General features: G+C 37.0%; 1 pseudogene; it reads left to right on the forward strand.

Annotated features, from left to right (window-relative positions):
* The first annotated feature begins 1,989 nt into the window (after positions 1–1,989).
* Positions 1,990–5,715, forward strand: LOC136207181 (mitochondrial import inner membrane translocase subunit TIM17-2-like; annotated as a pseudogene).
* The last annotated feature ends 516 nt before the right edge of the window (positions 5,716–6,231 follow it).

Here is a 6,231-nt window from a genome sequence, read left to right on the forward strand (position 1 = left end):
TTCATGTATGAATGAAGAGGAAGGAGTGTTAGTATGTGGGATCATTGAGGAAGCTCAAGTTAAAAATGGTGCACACTATCTGTTTGATGAAATGCCCACTAGAAAAAAATTCACTTATATATTTAAGGAAGGTGGGAGCCTTAATCTTGAAGAAGTGGATAGTGATTTTAAGCGCGATAGTCACTTTGAGGAGAATGATGAAATCACTTTATGTGCGAAGGTTGGTGGCTATGGTGATGGGAGAGATGTTGGTGGGTCAATGTTGTTAGGATGTAGCATGTCATTTAGATCGGACAACTTTGCAAATGGAGTAACCAGCTTGAACTATGGGGAGGAGCGAATGGAAGTGATAAATCATGGGAAGCGAGATTGGATTGAAGAAGAGAGTAACAAATTTGAATATGATCATGAAGAAGATGAACTTGAAGAGGAGATTGATAAAGAGGATAAACATTCTGAGAATGAGCTATAAAGCAATAATGAACTTGACTATGATGAGAGTGAGTTCAGGAAGGATTAAAGAGAGAGAGAAGGGTTCCGGGAATGATCTATGGGATGATGGTGGATTTTATCATGATACAAATGAACTTGACTTGATTATGTTGAAGGTGATGAAATTTACCATGATGAGGATGAGTTTTGGAACAATGAATGGAACCAACACGGAGTCACTTAATTAAATACGGAAGATCTATTCCACGAATCTTAAAAAAAGTAAAACGACCAAGATCCGAACATGCGATTCTAATATTAAAGAGGACAAATTTTTTTATAATTGAGCAAGTAATAACTTCCTTTTTTTTATTAGCAAAAAAAAAAAAGATTCGTGGAATACATCTTCTGCATTTTTTTTTTACAACCGGATGATCAATTGATTACATTTTATGCAAGTTTAGAGTGCTATCTGAACATTTTATACAAATTGAAAAGACTATCATTACATTTTGAAAGTTTAGGTGGTGAATCAATTTTGTTAGACAAGTTGGTGGGCAAATGATATATTAAGCCTAATTTTTAAGGGTGTTGTTAAACCCAGCCCCAAATTCCCACCCCTAGCCCCGTGAAAGGACGAAAATACCCTTTCATGAGTTTTGGGGAGGAAAAAGCTATTTTTTTTTTGCTCTCTCGACACACAGGCGTGTGGCTATCACGCCTCACCGTGTGGTCGGGCGTGATAGCCCCACGTCTCACCGTGAGGTCGGGCGTGATAGCTACACGCCCGACCACACGGTGAGACGTGGGGCTATCACGCCCGACCACACGGTGAGGCGTGATAGCCACACGCCCGTGTGTCGGGAGAGCAAAAAAAAATAGCTTTTCCGCTATTGAATTTAAATCCGTAAATACTTGTTACGTAAAAAAAATTAGTCCGTTGTTGAATTAAACCCGTAAAAAAATTAGTCCGCTATTGAATTTAACCCGTAAATACCTGAATTAACAAAATTAATGTAAACATTTAACAATTTAATTAAAACGTAAATATAATTTTAAAAAAAAAAAAATTCAAAACCCCCTCGAGCGTATGAACATCATGCCCGAACCATAGGTCGGGCGTATGAACATCACGCCCGACCTATGGTGCGGGCGTGATAGCCTCACGTCCGAACCACAGGTCGGGCGTGATATTCATACGCCGGAACCGTAGGTTGGGCGTGATGTTCATACGCCCGACTGCGATTCCAGCGTTTTTAAAAAATCACCCACAGATTCAATTTTTAAGCTTAAATCAAAAATAAAAAACGGTAAATCTTATTATTTTCGTTTTCCCTTTACGGTTGTTGTTACACTCCATGTTTTGGTTCACAAATTAGTCCGGATTTGATCAAAGAGTGTGTAAGGTATTTGAGAGGTTTTGTATTTTTTCAAATTTTAGGTAAAGGGTAGTTTGGTCTTTTTACGGGACTAGGGGGTGAGAATTCACGGCTGGTTTTAGTAACCCACATTTTTAATTATGGGTATTTACTATTTTTATGAAAGCTAAAACCCTAATTCTTTGATTTTTCTCCAGCCGATAAAGTTATGGGGACGCCGGAAACCTCTCGCGAACCATGTCCTGACCGTATTTTGGATGATATCGGCGGCGCTTTTGGTATGGGGGCAGTTGGCGGGGCGGCCTTCCACTTCATTAAAGGCACCTATAACTCTCCCGTTGGTGCTCGGCTTATCGGTGGTACTCAAGCTGTGCGAATGAATGCTCCTCGGGTGGGTGGAAGCTTTGCCGTTTGGGGTGGGCTGTTTTCTGCCTTCGATTGCACGATGGTGTACGCTCGCCAGAAAGAGGATCCCTGGAATCAATCTTCGCCGGAGCTGCAACTGGTGGATTTCTCGCTATGCGACAAGGTTTGGGTGCATCTGCTCGTTCGGCTGCTTTCGGTGGGGTTCTTTTGGCTTTGATTGAAGGAGCTGGAATCATGTTAAATAAGGTTATGAGTGCGCAACAAAGTATGCCGATCATGATTGATGACTCTGTTCCTGCTATGGCTGGTGGCCCCGGATTCCCAGGCTTTCCACAGCCCCAAAATTCGACCTTACAAGAGGCCGAGTCAGGTTCATGGTTCGGTGGTTGGTTTGGTGGAGCGAAGAAGGAAGATGCTGCAAGTAGCGGAAGCAAGACGGAGATTTTGGAGAGTTTTGATGCGCCACCAGTGCCAAATTATGACTACAAGTGAATTTTTTGAGGTCCATTTAAAGAACTATCTCTATATTTGTTTTTGTTGTTTTAGACTTGGTGAGTATATCAGGTGTATTAATGAACTGGAAAACATGATGTGGTATTCTCATCCTGTACAGTAATGAGTATTTTGGTGCAATCTGCAGAAGTAGTTTTGGATTGTTGTTGTGTGTCTAATAAGAAAAGCTATGGATATGGCATTCTGCTTCTAATTGATGTATAGAACCCATTGGTTATTGGTGCTGCCATGATACATACGTTATTTGCATATGTTATGGCATTTCTAAATCCTCCAAGATGAGTTTTTGTGCAACTTAATCTGCTTATATGCGTGCTCACAAGTGTGTATTGCCAATTGCATTTGATTGGGCGATTTGAAGTTGAATCAGATAGATATGGTGATGGCTGTGGTGGCATTGATATTGGGTATCTTATTTGGGAGGTTTCTTAAATCTGGTTATCCTTTAGGAATTTGCAGTTTTGTTAAGATAGAAAGCTAGACTACATTTTCTGTGTTTGATGGGTAAAATTTTGCTCAAAGAGATAAGATTCATTCAAATGCTACCGGTATGTTCTTAACTCAATTGCGTTACTATACTCTATTTGTAACTTGGACTATAATTTTTTTGGAATTCAGATTAAGTAACAATCTTATATATGATAAGGGATTTAAGCCCTTATGTTTTAGTTTGAAAATTGGTATATTCTCAGTTTTCTTATTTGCTTTACACATGTCGTTGAGGAACTGACTTCTTAACCTCATAGATGCTCATTGATGTCTAATCAAAGTGATAATCCCAACCCGGTTACAGTCTTAATGAACTGAGATACTTTCAGGTACATGTTGTTCATAAATTGGTTATTCTCATTAGGTGGTAAATGATGCAATGAATGGTTTAGATTTTTAGAATAAACACATAGTAGAAACTCTGAATTCTGTCAATTAAAGAGTTATGGTTAGCACTGGATTCATTTGATGCATAAGTCTGATACATATATTTTTAGTTGTTCAAAATAAATTTGATATCACAGATTTAATGTTTATGAAGTCTTTTTCATTATTATTGTCATTGGATGGGTGATTGTTACTCCAATTTATAACCAGAAGCTATAAGTTGGAACAGACTAAAGACCTACACAGTGAAGTTTTCTTCTTTCTTTTTTGGTAAAATGGAGTCTTAAATTTCTTTGTTTTCGTTGCATTTTTTCGAGTTTCTGTTGTTAATTATGTCATGTTTTGAGAAACGATTTCTTGTTCTTAGGTGTCCCAAGTTTACAATAAAGCTCAAGTATCATTGCATAGTAAGAGAACTGATTGCTGGGTTATACATTGTGATGAAACTTGTTATTTAAACTTTTACGTACTGTAACTGCAGGTATATGATGTGACATCTTATGTAGAAGAACACCCAGGTGGCAGCGCCATTCTAGATCATGCGGGTGATGATTCAAGTAAAGGATTTTATGGGTATGAATCTTTTAGCCGAAACACTAATATCAATCAATCAGAAGCATGTTTCACCTGACATCCTGCAATAAATATTGACTGAACATCAATCTAGTTCTCATATATGCTAACAGTCATACTAGGATTATAGTTGCACAATGGATTGTCTCACTGATTAATACCAACACAGAAAATGACGATATTATGCAATTATGTTGTCGGTCGCATGAAATAGTATCAGAACCAAAATATGGTTTTTCTTTAGAAATATACCATGTGTTAAGTTTTAATAGTATTTGATGGTCTCACCTCACCATTTTCGATTGTGCACAACATGCTACTCGAGTGAGTTTTGGACATTGGAGAGCTAGAGAAGAGAAGTAGTTTTGCAGCCAGCCATTAGGGTCCTCAGAAATGATCTACATGTTTATTCTAAGAGAATGTTATTCTTGTGTTGCCTTAGATATGCCATTTTTAGTTAATCATATACATGTTTTTGCAATCACAGTTTTACAAGACTTAAACACAGGGTGAAGGAGCATTCTTTTAAATGCCATTAATGTCCTTAAAGGAGTCTTGCGTGCTTATTGGCACTGACTATATAATATGGTCGCCGTTTGTTTCAAATTACCATTAAGAGCTATGGGCCGTGTTTGGTAAAGAGTTTTCGGGGTAAAATTAGAGGTTTGAGCCACTTTAGAGGTTTTGACTAGTTAAACCTCTAATTGTGGTGTTTGGTGAAAAAAGGTTTGAAAGAGTTTATTGGATCCAAAAAGCTCATTTTAGGAGTTTTTTCAATTTAGTTTATTGCTCCATCTCTTTTGAAGGACATTTTTACCCCTAATTACTACCCTTTAATTCCAAATAAAGAGTTTACATTTACTTATATGTCATTTTACACAAACAGCTATTAGCAGCCCGTTAAGTTTTACCAAGTTTACACATTCGGCTAGTCAAATCAGCTAACCAAAAAAGTAATCAACTAACAACTAACAGTTAATGTAATCAGCTATCGGCCTGTTTGCCAATTAGCTGTTAGCGGTTAGCTGATCACCTTTTTGGTTAACTGATTTGATTAGTTGATTTGACTAGCTAATTGTATAAACTTATTTGGTAAAATTTAGTTAATTGCTAATAGGTGTTTATGTAAAATGATAAATAAAGACATGGTAAAACATTTATTTGGGGTTAAAGGGTAATAATTAGGCATGAAAATGTCATTCGAAAGAGATGGAGCAATAAGCTAATTGAAAAAGCTCCTAAAACCAGCTTTTTCAGAATTAGCTTTTTGGACCTAATAAGCTTTTTTCACCAAACACCACTATTAGAGGTTTGACTAGTCAAAACCTTTAAAGTGGCTCAAATCTCTAATTTTACTCTAAAAAGCTCTTTACCAAACAGGGTCATGATCTTTTTCATTTTTGTTAATTAAGCCCCCAGATATTGAATTTTCGATCGATTATAATTAAACACAGTGAGTCTTTGGCAAACAGAATAAATATCAAATTGGAAGTATATGCTTTCATCTTTCTGAAAATGTAAATTTTGACAAATTATGCTTCCTATTTAGAAAAGGACATAATGTATCCCTAATCACATCAAGTTGTCCTAAAACTATAACCGACTCCTGAACTTCAAAGCGTTCCAACTAGCCTACTCAACTTGTTTATTTGGAACAAATAACCCCTCAAATGCGACGCAACGTGCATTTGAGGGGTTATTTGTTCCAAATAAACAAGTTAAAGGGATTTGTTGGAATCTTTTGAAGTTCTGGAATCAGTTCTAGTTTTTTGGACAACTTGAAGGGATTGGGGATGTAGTTACAGTTTTTGGACAACTTAAAGGGATTGAGGATGTAGTTACAGTTTTTGGACAACTTTGGAGTAGCTGGGATGTATTAGGCCTTGGAAAAATAAAGAGCCTTGTTATCTATCCTATAATCACAGGGTAAATTACACCCATGGCCACTGAACTTTACCCATTTAACATTGTGGCCACTGAACTTCAATTCTTAATATTGAACTTTACATTTTTTTAAGAATGGTGGCCACTCAACGCCTCAAAACGATCACTGACTGTCTGAAAATAAAAAAAAATCGAAGAGTTAATGATA

This window comes from Euphorbia lathyris, chromosome 9 (assembly GCF_963576675.1).
Source record: "Euphorbia lathyris chromosome 9, ddEupLath1.1, whole genome shotgun sequence".
Taxonomy (NCBI): Eukaryota; Viridiplantae; Streptophyta; class Magnoliopsida; order Malpighiales; family Euphorbiaceae; genus Euphorbia; species Euphorbia lathyris.